At 48.4% G+C, this 21628-nt stretch overlaps 1 protein-coding gene across 1 annotated transcript in view; it reads left to right on the forward strand.

Moving 5' to 3' along the window:
* Nucleotides 1-21628, forward strand: part of LOC115619129 (zinc finger homeobox protein 3-like) — a 141040-nt gene that overhangs the window by 58844 nt on the left and 60568 nt on the right. The gene's annotated exons all lie outside the window — the stretch shown is intronic.

Genomic DNA, 21628 nt, shown 5'->3' on the forward strand with positions numbered 1-21628 from the left:
AAGAGACCACCTAGAGTTTTATGATGCCCAGGAGTTTCATTTTGATCATCCCCTCATATGAGTCCTGAAATTGTTAGTATCTTTGAAGGGAAACAGAAATTTTTGGCAGATGTAAGTGCAGAGGACAATTTGCATGGCCAAGGAGTTGTGCTGGTACAGGGAAGGTGTGCAGTGCCTCTGTGGCTGGAGGAGAGGTTCCTGCCTGAGGCACGAGCAGCTGAGGCACTGTCCAGGGAAGGGAGCAGAGCCATACCACTCAGTTTCTGAAGGAAAGGCTGCTGGGCACATACAGCGAGGGGATGCTGCAGAATCCCTATTTCACTGCAGAGGACCAGTCCCCTGTGCTGGACATCCTGTTTCAGCAATCCTGCTAATCTCTGCCAAATCCTTAGCAACCATTCTCTTCTGACACACAGAGTCATTGTTGGGGCCCTCGCATGTGAAGAGTGAGGGCAGGCACTCTGGAAGTCCTTGCTAAACTTGGCCAAGTGCAGTCAAAAGCCCCTTTGTCTGGGCAGGAAAGGGGCTGGAGTGGGCATCAGCAAGAGAATCCCTGCTGCCCATCTTCCCATGCCCTGCCGTGCTGGAGCATCCGTGCTGCTTGCTTTGCCAGCAAATAGCGAGGGACCAGGCACTCTCCCTGCTCCAGACAGGTTGATTACAATTAGTTAGAGGAATATCTTTACTGTAAAGCGCTGTTCTGGTGACTCCCTGGGAGGAGGGGATACCCCATGGCTCCTGCTTTTCCCCTCTCTCTGTTCCCCGGACAGAGGCGGGTATAGTGTCCATCTACGTCTTCCTCGAATTTCAGTATTCAACCTTCTGAAGGGCTGCAAACTGTGGACTGAAATCATGATGTGAATGTTTAAAGAAACCAAGTGTGTAAACAGAAGTGAGGTACAGCTAGAGCAGTTGCCTGATGAGAAAACCCCATGTGATTTAAAAATAGTAGCTACCAAACTCAGCTTGGCTCTGCCTGTGGTGCTTGCAGACAGCTGGATGCTTGTATGGTGCTTGCACCTCTGTTTCACTCTGAGTCATATGAAATACTTTGCTTGTGTTCCTCTTTCTTAAAAGCACTTTTGTAGCTGCACCAGGGATGTGAAGGCATCGCTGTCAGGAGAGAGGTGACGGCAAATGGGAATGGAAGCAAGTTCCTGTGTGATTGGGAGCAGATTTGTTCATGAAACAGGATGTGGTTTGCAGTATGGAAAGGTTTCTCTTAGACGAAATGTTTCTATTTAGCAGAAGGGAGGCTTGATGTCAGCCACATTTGCCAGTTTAAATGTGTGACTTGGAAGTCCCGCAGCATGTATTATCTTCTTCCTCGAGGCCGAGGAATTGCTCTCTGAATTCTCTCCTGTCCAGGCTCTCCAGTTCCTCCCTTCCCTTGGTGGCCATGCCCTGGACTTAGGAATTGTGATTGGCCCATCAATAAAATGAATGAAACAAACTGTGGAGAAGGGGAAAGGATCTTCCACAGAAACCTCCTGTGGGGGAACCATCCTGTTATTTTCCTACCTTGAAGAGTGGGCAACCATGCAAGGCATTTCTCCTTCACAATCAAGAATAGAGTAATTATTAATATAATTTGTTACAACAGGGATGTGAGATGCTCTTTTGGAGTGGATTTTTCATGATTGCAGGCTCTGTAATTCCAATGGAACTTTAAGACTTGAAATGAAAATTGGTAATGCCAAATTATATTCCTCCCTGCTTGGAATAAATTTATTGAGGTCTGATGTCATCCACTTGGTCTTAGTTAAAGGAAATGTGGTCATTGCTAATACTGGAGAAACACACGTGTTGCTCTCCTACATCTGATAGAGGTAATGGAGGGTTTCAGAAAGGAATAATTACTTTGCTTTTGTAAGCCTCTCTCCACTTTTCCATGGGACTTATTGCACACAACAGATAAAAACTTCCCAAAGCACATTACTTGTATAGTGTCTGCAGGAGGAGAGCGTACAGAGTTCGTACTACAGTGCCTACCAACCAGAAGCATGCCCCAGGTCTGGCTCTGCTGGCGATGCACAGATTTGTCTGGCTGGAATGTGTGGCCCTTGCAGGAGGCTAGGGAAGAGCAATGTGCAAGGTGCATGATGAGGGATTTGGTGTACAATTTCACACCTCATGCAAGTGAGAGTTCCAAGTGATGATCTTCATGCCATCTCCTCCCCATCTCCTCCTACTGCCCATGCCTCTTCTGTCTGGAGAAGCTCCTCTGGTCTCGTGCTGCTGCCAGTCACCCTCTCCTCCTCAAAACAAGATTCCTTCCTCTGGTGTTTAACAGCTAAAACCTAGCCTCACATGTTTCCCCTTGCTGTTTCCAGGCTTGTTCTTGATTGACACATTTAATAATCTGCCAATCCAAATGACAGTCTGAGCTCCTGTGTGCAAACATCAAATGCTGCCCAGCTTCACTAGCTGCTTCTCAGGCTTTTTACCTCTCTCTCTTGCTCCCCACAGCCCAATATTGTCTTTTCCCAATATGTTATCTGTAGCCCCTGAAGGCAGCAGCCTGATCAGCCTTTGTTCCCAAAACATGGCATGTAAATCCAAGCAGATCATCAGCAGGTGAGCGGTCAGAGGTGCTTGGCGCTGCAGCAGCCCAGCTGCAGCAGGCACTTGCAAGGGGGCAGGAGGCCCTTGGGTGCCCTGTCCTGTGCACCCAGCTTTCTGCCAGGGGCTGTTTCCTATTGCTGGTGTGTGCAACAGCTTTGCTGTCGGAAGAGGAAATCGTTCCTGTCAGCTCATCCTCAGACATAGGGAGTGAGACGATCTATTGTCCTGTTTTGAGAAAGCATTCATCCACAGTGCAATAACATACGTGAAATAGCAGCAAAGGAAAACAGCTCGTGGCGATGCGTATGTTAAGCTGATTAAACTCGCAGTTCCTCTTTACAGCAGCATTTCTGATCTCTGTGCAAACCCCACCAAATACCCCCACGTGCAAGATTATCATCTTGTTTTCCAAGATCTCATGTCATGTGTGTTCATTTAAAGCGGGAGGACAGTTTGTTGTGTTCCCCTTTGTTGTTCTGCTGAACCTTGGAATTTTTTTCTTTTTTTTTTTGTTGTGTGGATTGAATGGCTTGAGGACCTTTTTTTACCTTTCCAGCAAGTTCCTGATGGGAGTCGTAGTATTTCTGGTCAGGGTATCTCCTCTTGAGGATGTCCAGAGACTGGGCAGACAGCAAACTCTCTCTTTTGTGGCTGGACAGAGGCAGATGAAAACTTTTGGTTCTGCTTTAGTTCCATGTTGCTTTAATGGTTATCTAAATCCAGCAGAAGTACTTCTTGTGGCCATGGGTCAGGGTTGCTGTACACAGCTCCTTTGGAAGGTCTGAAGACGTGAGGAGAACCATATGCTTTAAGAAAGTCAGTCCCTTTAAGGGACTTCTAAGTCAGCATAAGGGGACTTCCCTGTCCTGATATTATTCTGTAGCATAATTTGTAACTGTTCCCTCCTTGCATCCTTTCCCCTGCCCACATTTTGGAGAATGCTGTTCCCGTCCCAGCAGCATCTTTTTGTCTTTGTGCATACAGGACACCATGGGACTGTTGAGATCTGTCTTTGCAGAATGCATGGATAAACTTGGTTCCCCTTTAATATCTGGCAGAGGCCAATTTCCTTTTGTTATTTATTTTTTGGGGTTGGTTTTGAGTTTAAAGTAAAAAGCAGTTGTGCCTTAGCTCTGTTTTGACCAACCAGCAGTGACTAGATAATCTCTAAAGGATATGAAAGGTTTAATCATTTTAATTTTGTTTTTATTAAAGTTTATTGTGACTTTTTTCATGTGCCCCTGGTAAAGCAGGGGGGGGAAAGAAATCTACACAAACCTCCAAGCATTTGCTTAATGAAACTCTAATGGGAGGCGCCTGGTGGGAAGGAAGTGGTTAGATAGCTGGGCTGGGGAAGGCAAACCAAAGGCACACTGTAATATTACTGGAATGTGGCAGGAATCTCATAAACTCCCCATCTAGCTTCAGCAGACACTTGTCACTGGGAGCTCATGGCTTTCATTAAGCAGAAAGAGAGGAAGCTCTGGCAGCTGACTTGTTCCAGAATGTTTGTCTTGTTTGACTGCATCTTAAAGCCCTTTCCACTTAAGAAAAGTAAAGGGGAAAACATCACCAGATGCTGTAGTAAAACGCTGGGAAGCTCCTGGTCCCTCTCCTACTCTACTTTTTTTATCCCCATCAAAACAAACTCCAAAGCCAGACTGAAACCACTTTGTCAGTGTGCAAAGTCTCTAGTGAGCTCAGGCAGCTGCTGTTCCCTTTGGAGCAGAAGAGTTGCATCCCTGTCCCTGTGGTCTCACCCTTGGTATGGAGCTTGGTCACCAAAAGCTCTGCTGCCGGTGCCAGCAGCACCTTCTGCTTCTCTTCACTGTTTCTCTTCCCCCTCTCTCCTTTCCAGTATTAGTATAGAAAGCTCTTCTCTAGAGGACTTCAAGGTGGTTGTTGCAGTGGTGCAGGTTAAATTCAAGACTGAAGGGCTCTCCCTTTTTGGAGTGAATCAGTAAAGCCATGAAGACATTACAGGTTGAACAGCAGTAGGTACTGCAGCCCTGTTTCAAGACATGTTGTAGAAGCGTTAGATTTCAGTGTGAGTGTCGTGGTTTGAGCCCAGCCGGTAACTCAGAACCACACAGCCGCTCGCTCACTCCCCCCCCCTCCCCCCCCTTCTTCCTCCCCCCGCTCCCGGAGGGATGGGGAGGAGAATGGGAAGAATGTAACTCCCACGGGTTGAGATAAGAGCAGTCCCGCAACTAAGGTATAACACAGAACCACTACTGCTACCACCAATGATAATAACGATTAGTGAAATAACAAGGGGAGAGGATACAATTGCTCACCACCCGCCGACCGATACCCAGCCCGACCCGAGCAGTGATCTGGGCCTTCCGGGTAACTCCCCCCGGTTTATATACTGGGCATGACGTGCTGTGGTATGGAATACCCCTTTGGCTAGTTTGGGTCAGGTGTCCTGTCTCTGCTTCCTCCCGGCTTCCCCTCCTCCCTGGCAAAGCATGAGACTGAGAAAGTCCTTGGTTGGAATAAACATTACTTAGCAACAACTAAAAACATCGGTGTTATCAGCGTTGTTCCCAGGCTGAAAGTTAAAAAACACAGCACTGCACCAGCTACTAAGCAGGAGAAAAATGACTGCTATAGCTGAACCCAGGACAGTATCCACCCCTTATTCCATACCATTCACGTCATGCTCAGATCCCACATCTCTCAGCACACCATCACCCCTGTCCCATATATACACATATATATACACCCACACCCACACACAGAGAAAGATATCGTTCCCTAGTCCATGGACCAATCCCTGTAAAATTGCTGAACTCATCCAGTCCATGATGTCAGGCTCCATCTCTTGTAATAGTCTTTCAGGGCAGGAGGGACGGTACATAGTGTTGGGTTGTTGCCTGCTGATGATACCGCCAAACTCATCTGGTCACTGCTGAGCTCGTCTGGTTTCCTCAAAATTCATTCTTTGTTGAGGTGATGATCGGAGGGAAGTCAGGGTCAATGGCTGGTGACCTGAAGATATCTAGCTGGTGGGCTATAAAAGTGTTATAGAGCAGGCAACAGCGTACAATTGAGTTCATTGGCTGTTTTCCCCCAAAATCAAATCCCCTTGAGGTACACATCGGACTTCCCCATCTTCCCGCATTACCCACCAAGTATATCCAGGTCCCTGAGCAAAAGCAACCCCACGAGTGGGTTTGCCTTTACCTGAAGCAGGAATAACCCAGACTGTCTTCCCCAACAAATTCTTTATGTGCACCACAGGAACTTTATCCTCCTCTACAGTACGTAAAAGTTCTGATTGGGCTGGGCCAGCCCTGTTGGCAGATCCCCTCATGTTGACCAACCAGGTGGCTTTTGGTAAATGTGTATCCCAGTGTTTGAAAGTCCCACCACCCATTGCTCTCAGTGTAGTTTTTAACAGCCCATTGTACCGTTCGATTTTCCCAGAGGCTGGTGCATGGTAGGGGATGTGGTATACCCACTCAATGCCATGCTCTTTGGCCCAAGTGTCTATGAGGTTGTTCTGGAAATGAGTCCCATTGTCTGACTCAATTCTCTCTGGGGTGCCGTGTCGCCACAAGACTTGTTTCTCAAGGCCCAGGATAGTGTTCCGGGCAGTGGCATGGGACACAGCGTATGTTTCCAGCCAGCCGGTGGTTGCTTCCACCATGGTAAGCACATAGCGCTTGCCCTGGCGGGTTGGTGGGAGTGTGATATAGTCAATCTGCCAGGCCTCCCCATATTTGTACTTCAGCCATCGTCCTCCATACCAGAGAGGCTTTAACCGCTTGGCTTGCTTAATTGCAGCACATGTTTCACATTCGTGAATAACCTGGGCAATAGTGTCCATCGTTAAGTCCACCCCTCGATCACGAGCCCATCTATATGTTGCATCTCTACCTTGATGGCCTGAGGTGTCATGGGCCCACCGGGCTAAAAATAATTCACCCTTATGTTGCCAATCCAAGTCCATCTGAGCCACTTTAATCTTAGCAGCTTTATCCACTTGCTGGTTATTCTGGTGTTCCTCAGTGGCCCGACTCTTGGGTACATGAGCATCTACGTGGCGTACCTTCACCACCAGGTTCTGCACCCGAGCAGCGATATCTTGCCACAATGCAGCAGCCCAGATGGGTTTACTTCTGTGTTGCCAGTTGCTCTGCTTCCATTGCTGCAACCACCCCCACAGGGCATTTGCCACCATCCATGAGTCAGTATAGAGATAAAGTACTGGCCATTTTTCTCGTTCAGCAATGTCCAAGGCCAGCTGGATGGCTTTCACCTCTACAAATTGACTCGATTCACCCTCTCCCTCAGCAGTTTCTGCAACTTGTCCCAGGGGACTCCACACAGCTGCCTTCCATCTCCGATGCTTTCCCACAATATGGCAGGACCCATCAGTAAACAAGGCATATTGCTTTTCACTCTCTGACAGTTCATTATATGGTGGGGCCTCTTCAGCACGCGTCACCTCCTCTTCTGGTGACATCCTAAAATCTTTGCCCTCTGGCAAGTCCATGATGACTTCTAGAATTCCTGGACGACTGGGATTTCCTATTCGAGCTCGTTGTGTAATTAGTGCGGCCCACTTACTCCATGTAGCATCAGTTGCATGATGTGTAGAGGAGACCCTGCCTTTGAACATCCAGCCCAGCACAGGCAACCGGGGTGCCAGGAGGAGCTGCGCTTCAGTTCCAATCACTTCTGAGGCAGCTCGAACCCCTTCATAGGCTGCCAGTATCTCTTTTTCAGTGGGAGTGTAGCTGGCCTCGGATCCTTTATATCCCCAACTCCAAAAGCCAAGGGGTCGACCTCGAGTCTCCCCTGGAGCTTTCTGCCAGAGGCTCCAGGTAGGACCATTCTCCCCAGCTGCGGTATAGAGCACATTTTTCACATCTGGCCCGGCCCGGACTGGTCCAAGGGCTACTGCATGAACTATTTCTCGTTTAATTTGTTCAAAGGCTTGTTGTTGCTCAGGGCCCCATTTGAAATCATTCTTCTTCCGGGTCACGTGGTAGAGAGGGCTTACAATGAGACTGTAATTTGGGATGTGCATTCTCCAGAACCCCACGACACCTAAGAAAGCTTGTGTTTCTTTCTTGTTAGTTGGTGGAGACATTGCTGTTATCTTGTTGATCACGTCTGTGGGGATCTGGCGGCGTCCATCTTGCCATTTTATTCCCAAAAATTGAATCTCCTGTGCAGGTCCCTTGACCTTATTCCGTTTTATGGCAAAACCGGCCTTCAGCAGGATTTGGATTATTTTCCTCCCTTTCTCAAAAACTTCTTCCGCTGTATCACCCCACACGATGATGTCATCAATGTATTGCAGGTGTTCTGGAGCTTGCCCCTGTTCCAGTGCAGTCTGGATCAATCCATGGCAGATGGTAGGGCTGTGTTTCCACCCCTGGGGCAGTCGGTTCCAAGTGTACTGGACGCCCCTCCAAGTGAAAGCAAACTGTGGCCTGCATTCTGCTGCCAAAGGGATTGAGAAAAATGCATTGGCAATGTCAATTGTGGCATACCACTTGGCTGCCTTTGACTCCAGTTCATACTGAAGTTCTAACATGTCCGGTACGGCAGCACTCAATGGTGGTGTGACTTCGTTCAGGCCACGATAGTCTACTGTTAATCTCCACTCTCCATTAGACTTTTGCACTGGCCATATGGGGCTATTAAAGGGTGAGCGGGTCCTGCTGATCACTCCTTGGCTCTCCAGTCTGCGGATCAGCTTATGGATGGGAATCAAGGAGTCTCGGTTGGTGCGATATTGCCGCCGGTGCACTGTTGTGGTCGCAATTGGCACTTGTTGTTCTTCGACCTTCAGCAACCCCACAACAGAAGGATCCTCTGAGAGACTGGGTAAGGTGGACAGCTGCTTAATTTCCTCTGTCTCCAAGGCAGCGATACCAAAAGCCCATCTATACCCTTTTGGGTCTTTGAAATACCCTCTCCTGAGATAGTCTATGCCAAGGATGCATGGAGCCCCTGGACCAGTCACAATGGGGTGCTTTTGCCACTTCCTCCCAGTCAGGCTGATTTCAGCTTCCAGCATAGTTAACGCTTGGGATCCTCCTGTCACTCCAGAAATAGAAATGGGTTTCACCCCTTGATACCTTGATGGCATCAGAGTACACTGTGCACCGGTATCTACTAGAGCCTTATACTTCTGTGGGACTGATGTGCCAGGCCATCTGATCCACACAGTCCAGTAAACCCGATTATCCCTCTCCTCCACCTGGCTGGAGGCAGGGCCCCTCTAATAGTGATCACAAAATTCTCCACTTCTGTCTTGTAGAAAGGGATTAGTATTCCTTATCACAGGAGCTGGAGTAAAATCAGCTCTTTCGCTCCATCTGGGAAACTGCTCGCCAGAGACTGGAGCAGCAGCTTTCCTGGGAGGATCATCCTTGACCATTGTTCTCCTCTTCAGTTCACGCACCCGTTGCTCCAGAGCTGAAGTAGGTTTTCCATCCCACTTTCTCATGTCTTCTCCATGATCCCGCAGGTAAAACCATAGGGTGGCCCGTGGCGTGTACCTCGTATATTTTCTTTCTCGAGCAGTAGGGCGCCTTCTGTTGATAGCTGAGACATGGGTTGGTACGCGTGGAGAGCTGGATAGATCGGATAAATCGTCTCTCAATTGTTTGAACTCCTGGGACAGTTTTTCCACAGCTGAAATGATGGAAGGGGTGAGATTGTCTTCGAACTCTCGGAGTTGACGAATCAGGAAATCCACTGTTGGTGATACTCCGTCATTCCAGGTCATTGATGCCAATGTGTGGGCATATGATGATGGCGCACTCCGTGTAAGTTTCCGCCACATGGGTCGTGTACATTCGACTTCATCTGGGTCTACGGATGTGTTCCTGGAATCCGGCCTACGATAGATCATCTCTATAATGGCTGATTCCCTCAGGGACTGGATGCCTTTCTCTATCGTGGTCCAGTTGGCTGAGCGATTCGTAATATCGTCTTTGTAGGGAAACCTTTCCTTCACAGCTACCAGGAGCCGCCTCCAAAGACTGAGGGCTCGCTTCTCTCTTGCAATCGCTTTGTCAATTCCTCCTTCCTTAGCAAGTGATCCCAGCTGCTTGGCTTCCCTACCTTCTAGTTCATGACCGTCGGCCCCATTATCCCAGCACCGGAGCAACCAGGTGACAATGTGCTCCCCTGGAAGACGGGTGAAATCTTTTCGCATATTCCGTAGTTCGGTTGAGGTCCGGGGTCGAGAAGTGACCTCCTCTTCTTCTTCCTCTTCCTCTGACCCACGTAGTAGTAACTCTTGTTCAGGTGCTGTTGCATATAGTAATGGCACTGGGTCTTCATCTTTCTTCGCTTCACGGGTTGCTCTTTGTGCCTTTCGTTTGCTTTTGCTTACAGGGGCAACAGACATTGTCACAAACTGGACATTTGGTTTAGCTGCAGTGTTTGTCACTGTGGTTGGAGTGGCTGCAGTGTCTGCCACTAGGATTGGAGTGGTTGCAATGTCTGTTGCTGGGGTTGGTGCAGCTGTTGTGCTTGGGAGTTGAGTAACACCAACAGCTGCATTATCTGTTGCTGTCGGGGTTTGAGTAGCTACTGTGCTTGTCACTGGGGTTGGTGTAGCTGCAGTGCTTGGAGTAGCCATATTGTCTGTTGCTGTCGGGGTTTGAATAGCTTCTGTGCATGTCACTGGGGTTGGTGTAGCTGTGGTGCTTGGAGTAGCTATATTGTCTGTTGCTGTCGGGGTTTGAGTAGCTACTGTGCTTGTCACTGGGGTTGGTGTGGCTGCGGTGCTTGGAGTAGCCACATTGTCTGTTGCTGTCGGGTTTTGAGTGGCTGTTGTGCTTGTCACTGGGGTTGGTGTAACTGCTGTATTTGAAGTTGGAGTAGTTGCGTTGTCTGTTGTGGTCAGGGTTTGAGTAGCTGTTGTGCTTGTCACTGGGGTTGATGTAGCTGCTGTACTTGGAGTAGCTGTGTTGACTGTTGTGGTCAGGGTCTGAGTAGCTGCTGTGCTTGTAGTTGGCATAGCTGCGTTGTCTGTTGCTTTGCCATCAGATCCAGAGACATTTTTTTCCCTTTGAAGGTGCTGGATAGTGTTGAGCAGGGCTCTGTAGGCATAGGCCAAGCCCCAGCACGTTGCCAAAATTTGTCCCTCTCTGGTATAACCAGGACGACAGCACACCTCGTTTAAGTGTTTTACTAGTTTTTCCGGATGTTGCACTTGTTCAGTGGTGAAGTTCCAAAGCACTGGAGGGGCCCACTGGCCTAGGTACTTGCCCATACTATCCCACACACCCTGCCACTCATAACTGTCCAGCCTCAGGGAAAATCTCCTGGTGGTCCTCCTATATCGTCGTCTAACCCTAGACCAGATTCGAACCTGATACTGCTGAATTTTTGACATTAAACGAAATAGGATGTTCCTACGACGGGATGGCCGTGGGTAAAACACACTCCATATGTTTGCCAACATGCTGATCCCCAGCACAATCAGCAGGCAGGTTTCAAGGGTACTCAAAGGCCATCTAAAACCTTCAGAACTCTCAATTGCTGTTGCAGATAGGCTGGTGGGGGAACGGGGGGTGAAAGAGAATGCTTCCTTCGTAAGTTTACCCCCCGAGGAGAAAAAAAAAGATATGCAATTGCTAAAATATTTCATTATATACCTCCCAATGTATAGTGGTGATGGCCACGCTGGAAGCACAAACCAGACCAGTTTCATGATCAATGAGTCTATTGTATTACAAGTCATTACCATGAAGTACAGTGAAACAAGAACCTTAGCCCAGGCCCCCCAGCCGATAAATGCTAAAACAGCAAATAGTGGCTGTAAGTAAGGTACAACATGCTGAAACTCTGAGATCAAGCGCAACACGTCTGAGAGCCAAATAATCACCATTGTGACGAGTAGTAACAATGAATGCTTATCACAAATATGATTAAACACACTCTGGTCAGATCTGTCGTTATCTCAACCTTTCGAGCCCCACGTTGGGCGCCATAAAGAACTGTCGTGGTTTGAGCCCAGCCGGTAACTCAGAACCACACAGCCGCTCGCTCACTCCCCCCCCCTCCCCCCCCTTCTTCCTCCCCCCGCTCCCGGAGGGATGGGGAGGAGAATGGGAAGAATGTAACTCCCACGGGTTGAGATAAGAGCAGTCCCGCAACTAAGGTATAACACAGAACCACTACTGCTACCACCAATGATAATAACGATTAGTGAAATAACAAGGGGAGAGGATACAATTGCTCACCACCCGCGGACCGATACCCAGCCCGACCCGAGCAGTGATCTGGGCCTTCCGGGTAACTCCCCCCGGTTTATATACTGGGCATGACGTGCTGTGGTATGGAATACCCCTTTGGCTAGTTTGGGTCAGGTGTCCTGTCTCTGCTTCCTCCCGGCTTCCCCTCCTCCCTGGCAAAGCATGAGACTGAGAAAGTCCTTGGTTGGAATAAACATTACTTAGCAACAACTAAAAACATCGGTGTTATCAGCGTTGTTCCCAGGCTGAAAGTTAAAAAACACAGCACTGCACCAGCTACTAAGCAGGAGAAAAATGACTGCTATAGCTGAACCCAGGACAGTGAGCGACAGAGGATTCATATTAGCAGCAAATTCAGCTCATGTTTGAAGTCTTATCAGCACAACCATGCTGCTTTGTCCAGGCCTCGCACTTCCTCAGGTGCCGTGTCTGACTGAGCACCCTGCTGTAATGTTCTGGTGGTAAGGAGAAAAATAAACCTTCCAAAAACTTAGACATGCATGCTCCAGCAACTGCTTCTGTCAACCCTAATTTATGGTGTTCATATCCATAGTATTGCATGGTAGCAGGTCGTCTCCAGTATCTTTCCTACAGGTTTGACTGTTCTGGCCATTGATGCACAGCTGTTTTCTCCCTTTCAAATTAAATATATCTAGAATGAACATGCCTCCTTCTGTTTTAACAGGTTAATGAGTTTAGCAAGTTGCCTCACTTGCATGCTTTTGTTGGTGTATTAGCTTGGAGTATCCTTTCCTGTTCTGGTGGTGACCTGAGCCAGAAGGGGCTGAAGCTCCAGCACAAAGAATTGCTGATACCTCAATACTTTCTTTCCTACTAAGTTGCCCAATAACAATTTAGATGGGGACAGTGGCAGAAAAAAAAGCTTAGTCATGTTCAACTGGGCACAGGCTTTGTGTTCAGAGGCAATAAGGATGTTTAATTCGTTTATAAGTAAATAGTGAAGTAGGGTGAGGAGGGGCCATGAGAGGTGTCATGGTTTAAGCCCAGATGGTAACTCAGAAACACACAGCTGCTTGCTTACTCTCTCACTTCTTCCTCCCCCCGCTCCCGGAGGGATGGGGAGGAGAATCAAAAGAATGTAACTCCCACAGGTGGAGATAAGAACCATCCAGTAACTAAGGTATAATAGAAAACCACTACTGCTACCACCAATAATAATAATGATAAGGGAAATAACAAGGGGAGAGAATGCAATTGCTCACTACCTGCTGACCGATAGCCAGCCCAACCCAAGCAGCGATCTGGGCCTTCTGGGTAACTCCCCCCAGTTTATATACTGGGCATGACGTGCTGTGGTATGGAATACCCCTTTGGCTAGTTTGGGTCAGGTGTCCTGTCTCTGCTTCCTCCTGGCTTCCCCTCCTCCCTGGCAGAGCATGAGACTGAGAAAGTCCTTGGTTGGAATAAACATTACTTAGCAACAACTAAAAACATCAGTGTTATCAGCATTGTTCTCAGGCTGAAAGTTAAAACCACAGCACTGCACCAGCTATTAAGAAGGAGAAAAAAATGACTGCTGTAGCTGAACCCAGCACAGTATCCACCCCTTATTCCATACCATTCACGTCATGCTCAGATCCCATATTTTAAAATATAGCATCAGTTTTGTCTTATACATATACACACATTTATATACACCTACACACACATAAAGAGAGAGATATCATTTCTTAGTCCATTGACCAGTCCCTATAAAGCTGCTGAATTCATCCAGTCCATGATGTCAGGCTTCATCTCTTGTAACAGCATTTCAGGGCAGGAGGGATGGTGTGTAGTGTTGGATTGTTGCCTGCTGATAACACCGCCGAACTCATCTGGTCACTGCTGAGCTCGTCTGGTTTTGTCAAAGTTCATTCTTTGTTGAGGTGATGATTGGAGGGAAGTCAGGGTGAGTTGATGGTGACCTGAAGATATCTAGCTGGTGGGCTATAAAGGTGTTATAGAGCAGGCAACAGCATACAGTTGAGTTCATTGGCTGTTTTCCCCCAAAATCAAATCCCCTTGAGGTACACATCGGACTTCCCCATCTTCCCGATCTTTATCCTCCTCTACAGTACGTAAAAGTTCTGATTGGGCTGGGCCAGCCCTGTTGGCAGATCCCCTCATGTTGACCAACCAGGTGGCTTTTGGTAAATGTGTATCCCAGTGTTTGAAAGTCCCACCACCCATTGCTCTCAGGGTAGTTTTTAACAGCCCATTGTACCGTTCGATTTTCCCAGAGGCTGGTGCATGGTAGGGGATGTGATATACCCACTCAGTGCCATGCTCTTTGGCCCAAGTGTCTATAAGGTTGTTCCGGAAATGAGTCCCATTGTCTGACTCAATTCTCTCTGGGGTGCTGCGTCACCACAAGATTTATTTCTCAAGGCCCAGGATAGTGTTCCACACAGTGGCATGGGGCACAGCATATGTTTCCAGCCATCTGGTGGTTGCTTCCACCATGGTAAGCACATGGTGCTTGCCTTGGCTGGTTGGTGGGAGTGGGATATTGTCAGTCTGCCAGGCCTCCCCATACTTGTACTTCAGCCATCGTCCTCCATACCAGAGAGGCTTTAACTGCTTGGCTTGCTTAATTGCAGCACATGTTTCACATTCGTGAATAACCTGGGCAATAGTGTCCATTGTTAAGTCCACCCCTCGATCACAAGCCCATCTCTATGTTGCATCTCTGCCTTGATGGCCTGAGGTGTCATGGGCCCACTGGGCTAAAAATAATTCACCCTTATGTTGCCAATCTAAGTCCATCTGAGCCACTTCAATCTTAGCAGCTTTATCCGCTTGCTGGTTATTCTGGTGTTCCTCAGTGGCCCGACTCTTGGGTACATGAGCATCTATGTGCTGTACCTTCACCACCAGGTTCTGCACCTGGGCGGCGATATCTTGCCACAGTGCAGCAGCCCAGATGGGTTTACCTCTGCGTTGCCAGTTGCTCTGCTTCCATTGCTGCAACCACCCCCACAGGGCATTTGCCACCATCCATGAGTCAGTATAGAGAGAAAGTACTGGCCGTTTTTCTTGTTCAGCAATGTCCAAGGCCAGCTGGATGGCTTTCACCTCTGCAAACTGTCTGGATCCATCCTCTCCTTCAGCAGTTTCTGCAGCTTGTCCCAGGGGACTCCACACAGCTGCCTTCCATCTCCGAAGCTTTCCCACAATATGGCAGGACCCATCAGTAAACAAGGCATATTGCTTTTCACTCTCTGACAGTTCATTACATGGTGGGGTCTCTTCAGCACGCGTCACCTCCTCTTCTGGTGACATCCCAAAATCTTTGCCCTCTGGCCAGTCCATGATGAATTCTAGAATTCCTGGATGACTGGGATTTCCTATTCAAGCTCATTGTATAATTAGCGCAGCCCACTTACTCCATGTGCTATTGGTCGCATGATACATAGAGGAGACCCTGCCTTTGAACATCCAGCCCAGCACAGGCAACTGGGGTGCCAGGAGGAGCTGTGCTTCAGTTCCAATCACTTCTGAAGCAGCTCGAACCCCTTCATAGGCTGCCACTATCTCTTTTTCAGTGGGAGTGTGGCTGCCATAGGATCCTCTGTATCCCCGACTCCAAAAGCCGAGGGGTCGACCTCGAGTCTCCCCTGGAGCTTTCTGCCAGAGGCTCCAGGTAGGACCATTCTCCCCGGCTGTGGTGTAAAGCACATTTTTCACATCTTGCCCGATCCAGACTGGTCCAAGGGCTACTGCATGACCTATCTCTCGTTTAATTTGTTCAAAGGCTTGTTGTTGCTCAGGGCCCCATTTGAAATCATTCTTCTTCCGGGTCACGTGGTAGAGAGGGCTTACAATGAGACTGTAATTTGGGATGTGCATTCTCCAGAACCCCACAACCCCTAAGAAAGCTTGTGTTTCTTTCTTGTTAGTTGGTGGAGACATTGCTGTTATCTTGTTGATCACATCTGTGGGGATCTGGCGACGTCCATCTTGCCATGTTATTCCCAAAAATTGACTCTCCTGTGCAGGTCCCTTGACCTTACTCTGTTTTATGGCAAAACCGGCCTTCAGAAGGATTTGGATTATTTTCCTCCCTTTCTCAAAAACTTCTTCCGCTGTATCACCCCACACGATGATGTCATCAATGTATTGCAGGTGTTCTGGAGCTTGCCCCTGTTCCAGTGCAGTCTGGATCAATCCATGGCAGATGGTAGGGCTGTGTTTCCACCCCTGGGGCAGTCGATTCCAAGTGTACTGGACGCCCCTCCAAGTGAAAGCAAACTGTGGCCTGCACTCTGCTGCCAAAGGAATTGAGAAAAATGCATTGGCAGTATCAATTGTGGCATCCCCCTTGGCTGCCTTTGACTCCATTTCATATTGAAGTTCTAGCATGTCCGGTATGGCAGCACTCAATGGTGGTGTGACTTCTTTCAGGCCACGATAATCTACTATTAGTCTCCACTCTCCATTAGACTTTTGCACTGGCCATATGGGGCTATTAAAGGGTGAGTGGGTCCTGCTGATCACTCCTTTGCTCTCCAGTGTATGGATCAGCTTATGGATGGGAATCAGGGAGTCTGGAGCAGTCACAGTAGGGTGCTTTTGCCACTTCTTCCCAAGTCAGCCTGATTTCAGCCTCCAGTACAGTCACCTCTTGGGATCCTCCTGTCACTCCAGAAATACTTAGCAACAACTAAAAACATCGGTTTGGTATCAGCGTTTTTCCCAGGCTGAAAGTCAAAACCAGAGCATTGTACCAGCTGCTAAGTAGGAGAAATATCACTGCTATAGCTGAACCCAGGACAAAAGGGAAGCTGCCTGCTAGGCTTTATGCTTAAGCCCTTGCTGAGGAGTTGCTGTACAGTAAGGTCTAGCAGCTCGGCTTGGCAGTGCTGGTTCCTGCGTGTCATTACTGTTACAGAATGAGAACTCTCCTTCAAACCAACTGCCTCACCAGACTCCATGTAGGTAAGAACAAACCTCCAACTCCTGCTTGTGCTTCCTCGGTTTTGCTCTGTTTCTCATGAGGGTGTGCAGCCGTGCTCCACTGCAGCATCCCGGTGTCCATACAGACCTCCCTGTGCTAGGAGGAGAGGTAGGAAGTGTAAACAGGACCCTAGTCCCAGATGGTACTTCAGGGTTTGCTGCAGCTCCACACACACTGAAGTTTGATCTCTCTCTGGTGGGCAGCCTCGAGTCGTTCCTAATGACTCCTGAAGAGCACTTGTAGGCTTGGGAGTGCGGTGCTCTGCCAGCTCGTCTCCACTCAGTTGTACAGGCTCATCCTTCAGGAGCGTTGGAGGCTGAGGCCACTTCCCTGGGACGGGGTTTGCCTTGGCTGCGTGCTTGGGTTTTGTGTGGCAGCAGCACTGCTGTGAGGTGGCAGTTTCCAGGATTCCCTTCCACTCAGCTGTTTCCTGCCCATCTGTGCATGTTGTCAGTAGTGAACCTTTCTGGCTGATTTCTTTGATGGGGATAAAAACGGAAGTTGTGCTTGAAGCCAGGCATCTTTTCTGGGCTCGTGACTGTGTTCCCAACTGCTGCTGTTCAGGGTCAGAAATGGGGTTAACTCCTCTCTGACGCTGACACCCAAAAGGTGTTGCGGTGCACCGGGTCCTGGCCAAGGACTGCAGTTTGCTCTCAGGAGGAAGCATCAGCAGGGCATCAAGAGGTCCTGGGCAGGAATTTTCCAGCTCAAGGTAGCCCAGACCTGCCTCTGAAGGTCTCACTCTGTAACGGATAGCTCATATGGTCCAGATTGGTAGGATGTTCCTAGGCAAAAATGCCAAGCTTACTTTCTTCCACAGTTTCATTGCAGTGTAAAAACAACAGGGAAAGAGGATGTGGGATGGTTTGTGTTTCTCGAGATGCTTATACGCAAAGAGGGAAAGCAAACATGGGAGAGCTTTTCCAGAGCTTGCACACTCAGACCTGTAGCACTAGCATGCTGATGTGCCATCCCATTTGGAAGGTGACTGTGAAGCTTGTTGCCACTGAACGTGCTGATTTTGGGTTATAGTGTAGGCTTCATTGCCCTGTACAAGAGATCCATTTGTTTAGAAAAGCTGATGCACATCCACAGGGTCACGCTCAGCACTGGAAGAGAATGTCCTGCACCTTTCCTTTCTTCAGGGAATATCCCTGCAGAGCATCAATTCCTTTCTTGTTTGTTTCTGTCTTTTTCCTGTCTCGATTCTCTCATACTTCATTCTGCTGCAGAGGCAGGTGTCTGATGGTCTTTAACTGGCAGGACCGGAGCAGGAGAGTGTCTGACCTAAGCGAAAAAGTGCTTTCAGATCTTTGTTCAGAGGAAAATGGAAAGTATTCTCATCCTGCGGCTCACTTGTTAGGATTATAGACTTAATTGCAAGAGATGCAGAGCTCGGCTTCTGAAATTGATTTTAGTTTTCTTTAAGAGCCATAGGCAAAATGAGATTGTATACGTTAGCAATGGGATGATTTGTGAAAGGGGCAGCTGGCACAGGGCTGGTATTTGCTTGTATTTCTCATATATACATGCTTCCTTTTCCTTCTGTAAGGCCTCTTGATCCTCTGATGATGACATTAAAAGTCCTCAGAACTGCCTAAGAAGGAGCTGCCACGCACTTTTCTTTTTCCACTAAAACCTTGAGATTGTTTAGTAATGTGTCTGGCAATGCCAGTGTCTTGCTCTAGCTGCTTCAGAAGGAAATTTGGGCACCTATAAACAAATAATAACCTACCTCAAATAAAGGTCTCATTCCTACTAAAATTTAGTTCATGGCTGCCTTAAACAAGAGGGTTTCTACTTCTTCCAAATAGTCAGTTTGCTTTTCCGAGTTGTACGTCTTGATGCCTTTGTTTAGACCTCAATGATTTCTTAAGGCCACGAGTTCCAAAGGTTAATTGGGAGCTGTATGAGAAAGTATTACCCATATTTGCTTGAAATTTGCATTTCTTCCATGTTCGTTGTCAGTCCTCTAGAGACTGGAGGATGACAGGAGCAGTCCAGCTCCCTTGAACCAACCTTCATTTGGATGCTCCTGTCAAGGCCACCTTATTTCTTTTCAGACCAGGCAGCTCTAATCGTCTCCTTTTCTGTGTGGGTACCTTTTCCTACCCCTCTTTTCATTCTTTTAATTCATCTGTGGCCACTTCATTAAATAAATGACTGTTTAATTTTTTTGTCCTGTTCCATACGTCCTAACGTGCCGTTTCTCTCCCACACAGTGTGTCAGGTGTAGATTTCTTTTGGTCTGCCTACAGGGATGTTCTGGCCTTCCCAAAGCTGACATGATGCAACACGTAAATCTCCACTTAATGCCCTCCCTGGTCCTGCCTTGGGCCCTGAGCCCTGAAATCTCAGCTTTTTTCTGGAGTGGAGCATGGGGGCCCCTGCTACCGCTCGCCAGGCTCACAGGGATAGAACATGGGGATGGACTGAGCGTGACTTGGGAGCATTTTTCTTTGCTTTCCTGATCCGCTGGTATTCATGCAGGGCAGATGCTTCTGCTCCTTTTCTGGGAACTACTCTCTCATTTGGTTACCAATTAAGCTGAAGCGTTCTGGCCTTTTCCATCCTCCTTTTTATTGTTATGAAGGGTGAATTAGGGCTTGGTGTTTAGGATTGTTCTCTGGCCTCCACTGCTACTTTGCTGCCTCCTTTGTGGCAAAACAATGGCATTAATTTTGGCCTTTGCGGGCAGGCAGGCAATCTGGCAGCACACAGTGCCTGTCCGTTCCACTTCACTTGTGCAGCCACTTCGCCTTTCCACATCACCTACTCACTTTTCTCCTCCTATTCTTTTTTTTTTTTCCCTTTTGTGCATGTGTGTGTGGTGTGGAGGATTGCTCAGAGTGTATTTTGTTAGAGGTCACAGCCTGGATGCCAAGTGAAGGGAAGCAGGCATGTGGGTGATATGGGATGAGCAGACCTTTCCCTGCTGCACCAGTGCACCCAAGACAGAGAGCATGGATCTCACTGGAGAATTTAGAGCTGACTAGGGATGTGCACCAGGGACAGTCAGAAATGTGAAATAGAAGTCTCGTGCATGGCAGGACCCTAACATCCACTGTGCTCCTCCTGGAGTCAAGTCACAGCTCACGGGGAAGTGGTGACCCCATTGTGGTCTGAGGTCTGGATCCTTTTTTGTTTCTTTTCAATAATGTAAAAAAAGAATAGATGAGTTGGAAGCTGTTGCCCACAGCCCATTGCTGTTGTTGCTGACAGCATAAGGCAGTGCTTTCTCTGGCTCTGTGCAGAGTAGCAGCTCCAGCTCGATACGGCCAGCCAAACGATGAAAGGAGGATGTTCTCCACAGCATGTGCCCGTGTGCCCCTCGCTACCACCGGGCTCCTGTCGGCACGCTGACAGAAAAGCTCTGCAGGTCCCATGGCTGCTTTCAGCCCTTGGAAGAGCTGCTCTGGGCTCAGCTCTTCCTCTCAGCACTGAGACTTTAGCACATGATGGCTCTCATCTGCTGGCCCACAGCCACCTTAGGGCCCTGGCTGAGCTTACTGCTCCAAGGAGTGTGGCAGGCGAGGTGCTGCCAGGTGAGCCAGCTGCAGCCATGAAGCACACACAGAGTCAACAGTTTCCTTTCTTCTGCACAAATTGGCAAGGACTAACCTTGTCATATCTAGTGCAGCACTAACGGGTGCCTGCCTCCAAGGAGTAATCATGCAGGCATAAATTTGGAAAGTTGCTAAGCTATGAGCAGTCTTATGAGCATTAAAAGTGTCCTTTTTGCCAAAAAGGTCATTCATAACTTGGCTGTGCTGCTGATGTACAGTCAGTGATATTGATTGATTAATGTATAAAAAGCACCAAATCCATTTGCTTCTATTAAAGAGAATAAAGTGCACTTGACTCTCTCTTATTTTCACCTCATCCTTTTGTTTGAAGGATGGGGTTTTTTTTCTCTTTTTGTTTTGCCAGCTAGGTTTAAGGGGGTTACAAAAAGCCAGTTTCTGCCAAGTAATGCGTTCACAAAGGGAACATTGATTCACATCAGTGTTGCTTGAATTACCCTTAAAGGTTTGCCAAGGAGTTGTTCTTACATTAACCTTCTGTTCATCAAAGACTAAATAAATAAGTCATAAAATCAGCTTCACTGCCTGTGCTGGAGTTGGATGCAAAACAGGAATTTCTTCTGAATTTTTGCTCCAGGTGCTGCTGCTCAGCCTTCTTCCTCCTGCAAAGCTGCTTCCTCCTAAGCCCACCGGCCAGCCCTGTGTCTCCCCTCTCCCCAGGCGAGGGCTCTCCCTCCCTGCCCGCTGCTCCCTCCTCCCGGGCGGCAGGACGGGCTCAGGGGCTGCCCCAGGTCCTCTCATGCGGCACAGGGTGGAAATTCACTCCAGTGCAGAGCTTTGTTCTAAGTAGCTGCCCCATGAGCCCTGGCCCTGGGGACGGGCAGGGGAGTGGGAGCTGGAGCTCTGTCGGCGCCCTGCCAGCACTGGGCCAAGGGTTAGAGCCCGGACTCAGTGAGCCCTGAGCCTGCTGGGGCTGGACCTCTTTTGCAGTGGGAGTGTCCTCGTAGCTACCTTGGCCACTCGGGTGCCGGGACTGCGTGCTTGCCCCCAGGATGCCATGCTATGTACGAGTGCAATGTGAGCTCTGTTCTCAACTTGGACAAATGTTGACCTTTTCAGGGGAGGGGGATTCCTGCAGGAGGTGTTTTCTGAAGGATTTTGTATAAAGTGTTGATTTAATCATTGCAAGATTAAATAGAATGATTTCTATGTGGAAAGATAGCCTCATGATGACCCAGGATATTCTGCCCCATCTAGTTTTAGCATTCTTCTAATTCCCCGCAAGTCTTGTTTGTTCTTCTGGACTTATTTGTCCACTGATAATTAATTACATGTTGTTCCCATCT

Source organism: Strigops habroptila, chromosome W (genome assembly GCF_004027225.2).
Source record: "Strigops habroptila isolate Jane chromosome W, bStrHab1.2.pri, whole genome shotgun sequence".
Classification (NCBI taxonomy): domain Eukaryota; kingdom Metazoa; phylum Chordata; class Aves; order Psittaciformes; family Psittacidae; genus Strigops; species Strigops habroptila.